Genomic DNA, 14,686 nt, shown 5'->3' on the forward strand with positions numbered 1-14,686 from the left:
TTTTATTGAACAGAAATAGGTACTCTTTCTCAACTTGTTTTAACATTTAGAGATATGTGGAACAGAAAAGGAAGGTGATGAAGCCCTCACATAAATGCAGAATAGTAAATCACAAGCTATTTGGAGATGATTTCCTGCAGAATTCCAAGTCAATGCCATTAGTGCTACAAGCTAGAAATCACAAATGAGGATCTAGCAAACATATGATTTAAGAAACAAATCAGAGTGAAAAAAATAACTCTGTGAATTTGAATCTTTAAACACAGATTCAGTCTTGTGATGAGCAATTCCAAAGGAAAACACGAGCTGCTCTTGATCATTTTTAGCCAAAGGAAAAAAGAGACTGAGGGTAGTTACTGTGATTACGATTATCAACGGAGACAATGAATGGAGCTCACGCCAGGAATTTAAGTGTATGTAACACTGGATGCTGTGTGCCCATTATTCAGTATTGATTTTAATTAGGACCTTCCTGCATCACTGCACCTGTGAGTGAGCAATCACACCATTTGTGATGACCAAATGGAGACAGGGATGGTGAAATGAGACTTAAAAGACCCCGGATGGAGCGTATATGCTTAAGCCATAGCTACACACTTTGAGGCATGTCTTAGTATTTTAGTATTTATAGCACAGAGTCAAGGCATCAGCTGAGAAATACTTTTCGTTTTCGTAGCCCATACACACCAGTTAAACACACATCATTAAACAGTAACTGTGTTTGTTGAAGCATGCTGCATAGAGAGATGGAGAGGGAAATTTAACAGACACACATTTTTATTTCCTTTTATCAGTTTAAAGGGAAATAGTAGAACAATAAAATAGCAATTCAATTTTTACCAGTATGCTGGAATACAGAAGTGACTTTCCATATGTTTCCAAGACTATTCTGATAACAGTGTAGTCATTTATTTTAATACTTTATCATTTCAGTTTAAAATTATTTAATACATTTGTGAATGAATGTATATGGTGTGGGTGAGTGTGTGTGTGTGTGTGTGTGTGTGTGTGTGTGCGCGCGCGCACGCACCACAGTTCATGTGTAGAATTAAGAGGACACCTTTGCTCTTTCTTTTCTCCTTCCCATGGGTTTTAAGGATCAAATCAGGCTGCCAGGCTTTCATAGAAAATGCCTGTATCTGCTGAGCTATCACCAACCTCTACATTGTCACACTTCCTGATTATTGACACAATGTGGTAATTTAAGCAATAGAAATTAAACAGATGAACTGAAATTGATAATAATGATAACCTTCCTCAGGTTTTATTCCAAGGCCACATCCTTGGTTACCATGTCATTATGTTTCCTTCAGAATATGTGTCCTAATGTATGAAACCTAAGAGACTCCTGGAGTCAGGGTAAGAAATATACCTTAAACTTTGTCATCACTTATTTAATTTGGAGGTGTTTAAATCAATATAATTCTTAGAAGCAAACTTAAAATTATTTTTCAGCCTTACAATCCTGTCTTTGTTATCTCAAGATCTGGAAAAGTAAATTCTTTTATCATCATGAAAGATTGATAAAAATGGATAGTATATATACATATACATATACATATACATATACACATACACATACACATACACATACACATACACATACACATACACATACACATACACATACACATACACATACATATACATATACATATACATATACATACATACATAAGAGGGTAAGAGATAATTGAGGTAGAATGTCTCTAGATGTAGTCTAGAAGACCATTCAGCTAGGAATCTCAAGCTATGGGATGAATGAAACATCACACTATAAAAGTCATACTAAACTGAAGTAAAACTATGCCATCTTGGTATCTAACTCTATGTGTGGCCTTCAGTACTACACTCTTGTTTCCTTGTGCCTGTCATTCTAAGTTCCTGCGTACTGACTAGAATCTATCCCTGGGATGTATTCTGGAACCATTAGGTTGTTGGCCATATTTCCCTTGGAGTAACTTGTAAGGATGAATTTACTTATTTATCTTGGTCATATTTAAAAACAGTTCTTACTAGGTAGTCCATGCTTAATAGCAACTTTTTATACAGATCAAGTTGGCCTGGAACTCATAGACATCTGTTTGCTTCTGCCTCCTGAGTGATGGGATTATATATTTGATCCATCATGCCCTGCTTTATGGGAATTTATTTGTTCATGATAATTTAGCTAATTATGCATTACTTCATTTGTCTTAGTGTCATAAGGCCTGCATTCTTCTTCTTAGTTTTCTGACAATTTGCATAGTCTCTATACTATTTGGAGGTGAGACCACTGGGAAGTAGTAAAATTTAGATGAGGCCATGAAAATGAAAGTGAGAGGAAAAGAGACCCTCTGTCATTGGTATAAGGATATGGCAAGAAAGCAGTCCTCTGAAATACAGGAGTTGAACCCTCCCAAACATCCCCACCTAGGACACTTTGATTTTAGACTTTCTAGACTTAAGATATGTAGGAAAGAAATTTCTATTGCCTCAAGCCCGAGTCTGTGCTATTTTTTGATACAGCCACATAAATGGTTGAGCCATGGAGGTGAAATATAGCAACCGGATGTTCTTTTGTTAATAAGTTCACTGTGGCTTCACTGGCATCATTAGAAAAGTTTGCTTGTGTAGTTGAATACCTGGAGAGAGATTGTTAAAGATAATGAGAAAAAAATGGGGTAGAGACAAGTTGTAGGATAAATTAGATCTTTAAGTGGAAAGATGATGATTTGATCTATTTATATAAATGTACTCTGTTCAACTCTTCTCCTGTGAAATTATTGATCTTCTCCAGAAATATATCCCCGCAGAGGACATTGTGCCTGTTATTCTTCTGTAGGATACCATACCAGGGAGACAAGATGGTGGAGTTCTCCATGACCTCATGGAGAAGGACCACAGCCATCGCCACTATCCATTTTGCTTCATGAGATTTACTTTACATATGTTAGGATCTGTTTTGTGAATTTATATGCACCACAAATATGCAGTGCTGAAGAAAGCTTAGATAGATGGATACTGGAGTTACAGGCATTGTAACCAGTGAGTGCTAGAAACTAAACCCAGGCCCTCTGGAAAAGCAATCAGTTTTCATCACCACTGAGACACTCCAGCGCCCATGCCACCAATATTCCTTATGTGTATATCAACACTTATGCCAGTAATCTTGCCTGTTCCATAGGTAGAAGTTAGGTATTTTTCATGTCTACGTATCTCTTACATATCCTGTTGCTGCCCTATGTCATAGAGAGCCTGTAATTTTGGGTCTGTAGAACACGCCCCTTTATGTGCCCCCACAGTTCGTCCATGGGGTCGATGTTGGTATGGACTAATTGAAAGCCCTGGATCTACTCTTGAGAGGTATCTGACATGGCTAGCCTGACAGCTCTCCTGCTCTCACATCCTTGGGGCTGGCTCTGCAACCAGGACTAGCTCTATCCTGCCTCACAGGTTAGGTGCAGGCCTCTGCTACAAACTGTTGTATCTAGTGAGAAACATGGCTAGTTCTCCCACTCTCATGACCTATGCCAAGCCTTCCTGTCTTGCATAGGTGGCAAGTGTCCACTCTTCTGTGCTCATGCTCTCAGTGCCAGCTCACTTGCAACCCGCAAAACCAGGACCAGAACTAACTCCTGAGTGGGGCAGGGACAGCTCTCCTACTTTCATGACCCAAGAGATAGCCCTCCTGCTTGCCATAGGTGTCAAGAGATGAACATGGAGGAGGGCATCTCTGACTTACCCATGCTGCAATACGGCAGACAAGTTGCAGGGCCAGCTCTCCCAGCACCTTCACATATAGAGCCAGCTCTACTGTGCTGCCCAGGTAAAGTACTGGGTCTGTCTACTTTCCCAAGTACTGTATCAGGTCAGGGACAGGGGCAGCTCTTTAACTCTGGTGATCCTAGTAACAGTTCTTCTTCTTGCAGCAGGTAGCTGAGGAGAAGGAGGGAGGAGGCCATCTTTATTGGGAAACAAATGGTAGGGACAGCTCTCCCATGCTTAAACATGTTCCTAGGCCCACCTTTCCTGCTCTTATTTTCCCAAGGCCTGCTCTTCCATGATTCCCAGGTGAGGTGTGAAGCTAGTTCTTTACAGCTCTGAGACATCAATATCTCAGGGCCACAGCCCAGACAAGGCTTTTGGTGATAACAGACCATCTGCTGCTGCAGGACCACAGACCCAGAAGTGGTCCCTAGAGGCAGCACAGGCCATTTTTCTAGGAGTCATTACCAGTCTGCTTGTTCCCTAGTATCCACGAGTATCCAGTTTTGCATTTCTTCGTTGTGTACACATCTTTCTTCCTTTCTTTCTTTCTTTCTTTCTTTCTTTCTTTCTTTCTTTCTTTCTTTCTTTCTCTCTCTTTCTCTTTCTTCCTTCCTTTCTTTCTTTTCTTTCTTCATTCACCCCCCCTTTTCTCCCTCAGTCCCTCCTTCTGTATCCCCTCTGTTTTTCCTCTGAGAGGGTGGAGGCTGCCTTGGGTATCCCCCAACCCTGGCAAATGGACGTCATTGAGTATTGGGAGTCATCCCAGAAGTGCTATGCCCCACTTATGCATTATGGCCCCAGGAAAGGACTCACCTTGGGCAGGTAGGATTCATCTTGTCTCAGGCTTGCTCCTTGTCCTCAGAGCCCAAAAGGTCTACCAGGTCCTAGACTGTCAGATGTTGTCTCAGGATAGCTCCCTGCCTGGGCCCATTTGCACCAGGTTCACATTTTTCAGGGAATGTTAGGATACTAACCATTATTTACACATCAGAAGACCGAACATAGACATAGCTTTTCTCCTCTCTGCCACCCCCGGACACACATGTGTCACAATAGCTACACCTGCAACACCTCTGGGGCAGGAAGAAGTTATTTTAATCTAAGAATTTTCAACTAAAATGTATTCACCCAGACATAAACAAACTTTTGTCATTAAGCTTATTTTCATGTGATTTCAATTTTATAACAACAGCTTTACATCATTAAAATGAATATTGCCAAAGAGGAATGAGTGTTATATGATCACAGAATTTGGATGTTCTTTTTCCTGATGTAAGGGAAATTCAGAGCTTTTCTCTGATTAGTAGCCAGTTAATTCTATTGATTGTGAGGACTCTATAAGTGACTTAGACAAAGTTTAATTAGTTTTAACCTATCAACTTCTTGGCATCCTAAGAATTCATTTGTGTAGTTCAGGATGTATCACAAATATCTTCTACATTACAGTATATCCAAAGCATCACATAGAGCTTGTTATGAGCTTGTAAAGCTACTATAACCAGGAAAGTCTTAAACTGTTGAAATACTTTGTAGAATTACTTTACTTAACTATAAGCATGTGGCTTGGCATGGTTCAATGAACAAAGGTACTTGCTGTCAAGACACACAAGCTGATGTTTGATCTTTGGGCCTCACATGATAGAGACAAAAAAAATTAATTGTGGAAAGTTGTCCTTTGACCTTCTACTCATATGGCTACTTGTATGGCTCACTCACTCCAATACAGTGCACTGAATATGGAATGCAATGAATACATAAATGAAGAATAAATAAAACATTTAAATATTAGTGCAGCAAGATGGCAGAGCTGAAGACAGTTTGTCTTAGTATTATACTACTATTATATACTATTATAGTAGTTACAAACAGACAGCACCAGTTCAGAGTGATGAGAGGGACTTTATCCCAGATGTCACAGTCTCTTCTAAGGTTTATACATTTATTGTACTCAATTTTCACAGGACAAAAGCATCAGGAGACATCTAAGATAGACTAAAGGCATGCAGGCTGCTTTCCTGGAGATGGCCCACTGTTTTTGCACGGCTGCATGGGTAAAATCTGAGTTGCAGGGCCTTCAGGATTTCATTCAGGATTGCTTCTTGCAGCTGATATGGCTTTTCCTATCATTATTACACAGTATAATGACTTCTGGGCATTAGAACACCCTATTGAGCATACTTCCTATAGATCAACATAAAGATGAACTTTCATAAATTAATATTGTTTAGGTGGATTAATGATTTTATAAAATTCTGATTTGATTCAAATACGAAAATTGGTTCCTTTTACATTTTTTTGGTTATTTTATTCATCTACACTTTAAATGTTATCCCCCTCTCCAGTTTTCCCTCCACAACTCCTCTATCTCACCCCTCTCCCCTTGCTTCTATGATGCTCCCCCATCCACCGACCCTCTCCTGCCTCACCATCCTAGCATTCCCCCAAGCTGGGCCATTGAGTCTTCACAGGACCAAAGGCTTCCCATCCCATTGATGCCAAATAAGGCTATCCTCTGCTACATATGAACCTGGAGCCATGGGTCCCTCCATGTGTACTCTTTGCTTTGTGGTTTAGTCCTTGGGAGCTCTGGGGAGTCTGGTTGGTTGATATTGTTATTCTTCCTATGGGGTTGCAAACTTCTTCAGTTCTTTCAGTCCTTCCTCTAACTCCTGCATTGGGGTCCTGTGCTCAGTCCGATGGTTGGATGCAAGCCTCTGCATCTGTATTGATCATGTTTTTACTGGTTTCTCCAAAAAGATATAATAAAGTTAAAATCAAGTATAGAATGTGCCCATTCCTCATAAAATGACAAGTAATGGCTGCATAATGAGGAATATAATGAGCTTTCACAATTACAATAAAAAGAGAAATAGACTTGAGGAAATTTGCAATCAAGGAAAAAAAAACACTCCAATCCAAGGATGAAGCCCACAGGTGGGCACTATAACAAAATGAGGCCAGGTGAAACTGTTGCTTTAAACTTATAATGAGCTTATAGAATGAAACACTGCTTTGAACTTAGTATCAACATCCTTTTGTGTAACATTTTATCTATGAGGTAATTTTCTAAGAGTTTGTGTCTATAAAAGGTCAGAGAAAAATAATCAAAGCGCTGGCTTGCTTCCCCATCCATCCATCCATCCATCCATCCATCCATCCATCCAAATGTATGTGTATGAAATTTGAGGGTCACCCTAATCCACAAAATATAAATATTATATATATATATATATATATATATATATATATATATATGGTATACATATATACCATTTGTAAAATAGATGAGACAGACTGTCAGGTATGACCAGAATGTATGTGTATGAGTGTATGTGAGTCTGTTCATATTGCCTGTATAAAAAAAGATTTAAAATTTTTTCTTTCTTTTTCTTTCTGCTTCATGCAAATTTAAAATGTCCAAGACACTTGCCCAACCAGTAAGAGTCTCCTGGACAAAAGAGAAAGGAACTCTAACAATTAATCCTTTACCTAATCGCCTGCTGCTGTCAGCAGAAATTTACTTACAAATGTACATGTCTGTATGTGTGTACACTTAAGAGTTAAGAGTTCAGAGTTTCTTGCTGGGTGTTTTTGCTAGCTCCAGATAATTAAGTTTTGTTCGGTCAGTAGTATTAAAGCCTTAAATGGCCTATTGCTGTCATATAGCCCCATCTGCTATCAGCGTGACTCCAATCACCAACACTGTTTCCATTCGCTGTCTTCCCTGGAAACCCTATATATGATAGGAAGGTTCCCAGCAGAAAATGAGTCTACATTAGGCTTGGTGATGTCAACATCTAAGGACAAGTGTACTATTCTTACCTTCTGCCTTTCTGTACTGATTATCCTTTTTGTCTGGGAACCCTACAAAGAGATGTTTACTGAATGATTCTGAAAATTGGCTTCTGAGTTTCTGGGATAAACTGCTCTTCTGTGTGTGGTAGGGATGTTAAGTTTCTAATCATACTCTTTACTGTTTTGGACCTGAGAGTCATGCAGAATAGATTAATGAAGATCACAGTGCTTTCCCACAAGACCTGGGCCACTGACCAACAGCCACTGCAGTTTCCATGTTTTCCTTATTTTTATATTCATGGGAAAAGACAGAGAGGCTCTATATAAGGTGTATTTGCCTGTAAATGATACATAAGCAAATATGAGATCCGTGCACACACCACTCTTGCTCAGTTTATGCAACTCAGGTCACCCTAATGTTCTTCCTTCCTGTGTGACCAAAGGCACATCTGGCCCACACTGACAATGCACACTCAACTGCAGTCCACCTTCTCCATTGTCACAATTCTTGCCCTAGTGTCAGAGTTCCCATAGATTGTCACGAAACTGTAATATCCCACTGCATTTCTTCTGTCATTTCTCATTCCAATGTGAGGTATTTGCCTTTGATAATTTAATACATGTTATATTGGTAGAGTATCTCATACCCCTACACCTCTACATTGGATCATTCTCTTAGCTCCTCTGTTCTTCCATACATAGGCTATATACATTTTCACTTACTGTTCTACTGAAGCCCTAGTGTCATCAGTGTGTCAAGAAACAGATCCAACAAAACCTATCCTAATTCAATTCTGACATCTGTAACAGCTTCTAACCTGACAGTTTAACTCTTATTTCTCAAGAACTTTCCATTTCATGTTCTCTTTCATCCAGTTTTGTGATCTGAATTGAAGCCTTGTTAACACCCAGGTTTTCTACATCTTAAAGCCTGAAAATCTTTACATGATATCATTTGTCAAGTTTCAGTTTAATGCCCCAGTAGCTTCAATTCAACATCAAATTTATTTTTTCTGTATTCTGTTTAGATAGGTACACAAGTTGGACACATTTCTCAAAATGTCACAGTATCTTCTGTCAAGGGTTCCCTTTGCTTATCGTCTGAATGTAAATTTATTGACCATAATGCTACATACCTTCAGGGTCCCTAGATTCAAGATGTAAAATAGAAATGAATAACAGAAATTTAGTAGATACAGGCTATGACAAATATCTCAAAAGGCACACTACACATGGAGATAAATTGGTCTCTTTTGTGTCATCTATAAATAAGAATAAAGTTCAAGCTCCCTAGCAGGGTTTCAATTCTCACCCTTGTAAACTTTTGTCTATAATCTTCTTTCATATACCTAATTTTTTTATTAACTTGAGTATTTCTTATATACATTTCGAGTGTTATTCCCTTTGCCAGTTTCTGGGCAAACAACCCCCTAATCCCTCCCCTCCCTTTCTTTACAGGTGTTCCCCTCCCCATCCTCCCCCCATTGCCGCACTCACCCCAACAATCTAGTTCACTGGGGGTTCTGTCTTAGCAGGACCCAGGGCTTCCCCTTCCAATGGTGCTCTTACTAGGATATTCATTGCTACCTATGAGGTCAGAGTCCAGGGTCAGTCCATGTATAGTCTTTAGGTAGTGGCTTAGTCCCTGGAAGCTCTGGTTGCTTGGCATTGTTGTACATATGGGGTCTCGAGCCCCTTCAAGCTCTTCCAGGTCTTTCTCTGATTCCTTCAACGGGGGTCCTGTTCTCAGTTCAGTGGTTTGCTGCTGGCATTCGCCTCTGTATTTGCTGTATTCTGGCTGTGTCTCTCAGGAGAGATCTACATCCGGCTCCTGTCGGCCTGCACTTCTTTGCTTCATCCATCTTGTCTAATTGGATGGCTGTATATGTATGGGCCACATGTGGGGCAGGCTATGAATGGGTGTTCCTTCTGTGTCTGTTTTAATCTTTGCCTCCCTATTCCCCGCCAAGGGCATTCTTGTTCGCCTTTTAAAGAAGGAGTGAAGCATTAATTTTGATCATCCGTCTTGAGTTTCATTTGTTCTAGGCATCTAGGGTAATTCAAGCATTTGGGCTAATAGCCACTTATCAATGAGTGCATACCATGTGTGTTTTTCTGTGATTGGGTTACCTCACTCAGGATGATATTTTCCAGTTCCAACCATTTGCCTACGAATTTCATAAAGTCATTGTTTTGATAGCTGAGTAATATTCCATTGTGTAGATGTACCACATTTTCTGTATCCATTCCTCTGGTGAAGGGCATCTGAGTTCTTTCCAGCTTCTGGCTTTTATAAATAAGGCTGCTATGAACATAGTGGAGCACGTGTCTTTTTTATATGTTGGGGCATCTTTTGGGTATATGCCCAAGAGAGGTATAGCTGGATCCTCAGGCAGTTCAATGTCCAATTTTCTGAGGAACCTCCAGACTGATTTCCAGAATGATTGTAGCAGTCTGCAATCCCACCAACAATGGAGGAGTTTTCCTCTTTCTCTGCATCCTCGCCAGCATCTGCTGTCACCTGAGTTTTTGATCTTAGCCATTCTCACTGGTGTGAGGTGAAATCTCAAGGTTGTTTTGATTTGCATTTCCCTTATGACTAAAGATGTTGAACATTTCTTTAGGTGTGTCTCAGCCGTTCAGCATTCCTCAACTGTGAATTCTTTGTTTAGCTCTGAACCCCATTTTTTGATAGGGTTATTTGTCTCCCTGCGGTCTAACTTCTTGAGTTCTTTGTACATTTTGGATATAAGGCCTCTATCTGTTGTAGGATTGGTAAAGATCTTTTCCCAATCTGTTGGTTGCAGTTTTATCCTAACCACAGTGGCCTTTGCCTTACAGAAGCTTTGCAGTTTTATGAGATCCCATTTGTCGATTCTTGATCTTAGAGCATAAGCCATTGGTGTTTTGTTCAGGATATTTTATCCAGTGCCCATGTGTTCCAGATGCTTCCCTAGATTTTTTTCTATTAGTTTGAGTGTATCTGGTATGATGTGGAGGTCCTTGATCCACTTGGACTTAAGCTTTGTACAGGGTGATAAGCATGGATTGATCTGCATTATTCTAAATGTTGACCTCCAGTTGAACCAGCACCATTTGCTGAAAATGCTATCTTTTTTCCATTGGATGGTTTTGGCTCCTTTGTCAAAAATCAAGTGGCCATAGGTGTGTGGGTTCATTTCTGGGTCTTCAATTCTGTTCCACTGGTCTGTCTGTCTATCTCTGTACCAATACCATGCAGTTTTTATCACTATTGTTCTGTAATACTGCTTGAGTTCAGGGATAGTGATTCCCCCTGAAGTCCTTTTATTGTTGAGGATAGTTTTAGCTATCCTGGGTTTTTTTATTCCAGATGAATTTGCAAATTGTTCCGTCTAACTCTTTGAAGAATTGGATTGGAATTTTGATGGGGATTGCATTGAATCTGTAGATCGCTTTTGGTAAAATGGCCATTTTTACTATATTAATCCTGCCAATCCAAGAGCGTGGGAGATCTTTCCATCTTCTGAGGTCTTCTTCAATTTCTTTCCTCAGTGTCTTGAAGTTCTTATGGTACAAACCTTTTACTTGCTTGGTTAAAGTCACACCGAGGTACTTTATATTATTTGGGTCTATTATGAACGGTGTCCTTTCCCTAATTTCTTTCTAGGCTTGTTTCTCTTTTGTGTAGGCTACTGATTTATTTGAGTTAATTTTATACCCAGCCACTTTGCTGAAGGTGTTTATCAGCTTTAGTAGTTCTCCGGTGGAACTTTTGGGATCACTTAAATATACCATCATATCTTCTGCAGATAGTGATATTTTGACTTCTTCTTTTCCAATCTGTATCCCCTTGACCTCCTTTTGTTGTCTGATTGCTCGGGCTAGAAATTCAAGAACTATATTGAATAAGTAGGGAGAGAGTGGGCAGCCTTGTCTAGTCCCTGATTTTATTGGGATTGCTTCAAGTTTCTCTCCATTTAGTTTAATGTTAGCAACTGGTTTGCTATATATGGCTTTTACTATGTTTAGGTATGGGCCTTGAATTCCTATTCTTTCTAGGACTTTTATCAGGAAGGGATGTTGAATTTTGTCAAATGCTTTCTCAGCATCTAATGAAATGATCATGTTGTTTTGATCTTTCAGTTTGTTTATATAATGGATCACGTTGATGGTTTTCCATATATTAAACCATCCCTGCATGACTGGGATGAAGCCTACTTGATCATGGTGGATGATTGTTTTGATGTGCTCTTGGATTCGGTTTGCCAGAATTTTATTGAGTATTTTTGCGTCGATATTCATAAGGGAAAATTGGTCTGAAGTTCTCTTTCTTTTTGGGTCTTTGTGTGGTTTAGGTATAAGAGTAATTGTAGCTTCATAGAAGGAATTCGGTAGTGCTCCAACTGTTTCAATTTTGTGGAATAGTTTGGATAATATTGGTACGAGGTCTTCTATGAAGGTCTGATAGAATTCTGCACTAAACCCGTCTGGACTTGGGCTCTTTTTGGTTGGGAGACCTTTAATGACTGCTTCTATTTCCTTAGGAGTTATGGGGTTGTTTAACTGGTTTACCTGTTCCTGATTTAACTTCGGTACCTGGTATCTGTCTAGGAAATTGTCCATTTCCTGCAGATTTTCAAGTTTTATTTAATATAGGCTTTTATAGTAAGATCTGATGATTTTTTGAATTTCCTCTGAAACTGTAGTATGTCTCCCTTTTCATTTCTGATTTTGTTAATTTGGACACACTCTCTGTGTCCTCTCGTTAGTCTGGCTAAGGGTTTATCTATCTTGTTGATTTTCTCAAAGAACCAACTTTTGGTTCTGTTGATTCTTTCTATGGTCCTTTTTGTTTCTACTTGGTTGATTTCAGCTCTGAGTTTGATTATTTCCTGACTTCTACTCCTCTTGAGTGTATTTGCTTCTTTTTGTTCTAGAGCTTTTAGGTGTGCTGTCAACCTGCTGACATATGCTCTTTCCTGTTTCTTTCTGCAGGCACTCAGCGCTATGAGTTTTCCTCTTAGCACAGCTTTCATTGTGTCCCGTAAGTTTGGATATGTTGTACCTTCATTTTCATTAAATTCTAAAAAGTCTTTAATTTCTTTCTTTATTTCTTCCTTGACCAGGTTATCATTGAGTAGAGCATTGTTCAATTTCCACGTATATGTGGGCATTCTTCCCTTATTGTTAGTGAAGACCAGTTTTAGGCCGTTGTGGTCCGATAGCACGCATGGGATTATTTCTATCTTTCTGTACCTGTTGAGGCCCGTTTTTTGACCAATTATATGGTCAATTTTGGAGAAAGTAACATGAGGAGCTGAGAAGAATGTATATCCTTTTGCTTTAGGATAGAATGTTCTATAAATATCTGTTAAGTCCATTTGGCTCATGACTTCTCTTTGTCTACGTCTCTGTTTAATTTCTGTTTCCATGATCTGTCCATTGATGAGAGTGGGGTGTTGAAGTCTCCTACTAATATTGTGTGAGGTGCAATGTGTGTTTTGAGCTTTAGTAAGGTTTCTTTTACGTATGTAAGTGCCCTTGTATTTGGGGCATAGATATTTAGGATTGAGAGTTCATCTTGGTGGATTTTTCCTTTGATGTATATGAAGTGTCCTTCCTTATCTTTTTTGATGAATTTTAGTTGAAAATTGATTTTCTTTGATATTAGAATGGTTACTCCAGCTTGCTTCTTCCGTCCATTTGCTTGGAAAGTTGTTTTCCAGCCTTTCACTCTGAGGTAGTGTCTGTCTTTGTCTCTGAGGTGTGTTTCCTGTAGGCAGCAGAATGCAGGGTCCTCGTTGCGTATCCAGTTTGTTAATCTATGTCTTTTTATTGGGGAGTTGAGGCCATTGATGTTGAGAGATATTAAGGAATAGTGATTATTGTTTCCTGTTATTTTCATATTTGGATATGAGGTTACGTTTGTGTGCTTTTCTTCTCTTTGTTTTGTTGCCAAGACGATTAGTTTCTTGCTTCTTCTAGGGTATAGCTTGCCTCCTTATGTTGGGCTTTACCATTTATTATCCTTTGTAGTGCTGGATTTGTAGAAAGATATTGTGTAAATTTGGTTTTGTCATGGAATATCTTGCTTTCTCCATCTATGTTAATTGAGAGTTTTGAAGGGTACAGTAACCTGGGCTGGCATTTGTGTTCTCTTAGGGTCTGTATGCCATCTGTCCAGGATCTTCTGGCTTTCATAGTTTCTGGCAAAAAGTCTGGTGTGATTCTGATAGGTCTGCCTTTATATGTTACTTGACATTTTTCCCTTACTGCTTTTAATATTCTTTCTTTATTTTGTGCATTTGGTGTTTTGACTATTATGTTTCGGGCGGTCTTTCTTTTCTGGTCCAATCTATTTGGAGTTCTGTAGGCTTCTTGTATGCCTATGGGTATCTCTTTTTTTAGGTTAGGGAAGTTTTCTTCTATGATTTTGTTGAAGATATTTACTGGTCCTTTGAGCTGGGAGTCTTCACTCTCTTCTATACCTATTATCCTTAGGTTTGATCTTCTCATTGAGTCCTGGATTTCCTGTATATTTTGGACCAGTAGCTTTTTCTGCTTTATATTATCTTTGACAGTTGAGTCGATGATTTCTATGGAATCTTCTGCTCCTGAGATTCTCTCTTCCATCTCTTGTATTCTGTTGGTGAAGCTTGTATCTACAGCTCCTTGTCTCTTCTTTTGGTTTTCTATATCCAGGGTTGTTTCCATGTGTTCTTTCTTGATTGCTTCTATTTCCATTTTTAAATCCTTCAACTGTTTGATTGTGTTTTCCTGGAATTCTTCCAGGGATTTTTGCGATTCCTCTCTGTAGGCTTCTACTTGTTTATTAATGTTTTCCTGTGTTTCTCTAAGGGAGTTCTTCACGTCTTTCTTGAAGTCCTCCAGCATCATGATCAAATATGATTTTGAAACTAAATCTTGCTTTTCTGGTGTGTTTGGATATTCCGTGTTTGCTTTGGTGGGAGAATTGGGCTCCGATGATGCCATGTAGTCTTCGTTTCTGTTGCTTGGGTTTCTGTGCTTGCCTCTCGCCATCAGATTATCTCCAGTGTTACTTTGTTCTGCTTTTTCTGACAGTGGCTAGACTGTCTTATAAGCCTGTGTGTCAGGAGTGCTGTAGACCTGTTTTCCTGTTTTCTTTCAGCCAGTTATG

General features: G+C 39.3%; 1 non-coding gene across 1 annotated transcript; it reads right to left on the reverse strand.

Moving 5' to 3' along the window:
* Positions 1-4,707: 4,707 nt before the first annotated feature.
* On the reverse strand, positions 4,708-4,833 carry LOC120097617 (small nucleolar RNA SNORA17). Its single transcript, XR_005495180.1, has one exon. It is a non-coding gene; the product is annotated as a small nucleolar RNA SNORA17 (small nucleolar RNA).
* Between the last annotated feature and the right edge of the window lie 9,853 nt (positions 4,834-14,686).

The sequence above is a fragment of the Rattus norvegicus genome, chromosome 16, assembly GCF_036323735.1.
Source record: "Rattus norvegicus strain BN/NHsdMcwi chromosome 16, GRCr8, whole genome shotgun sequence".
In the NCBI taxonomy this organism is placed as follows: domain Eukaryota; kingdom Metazoa; phylum Chordata; class Mammalia; order Rodentia; family Muridae; genus Rattus; species Rattus norvegicus.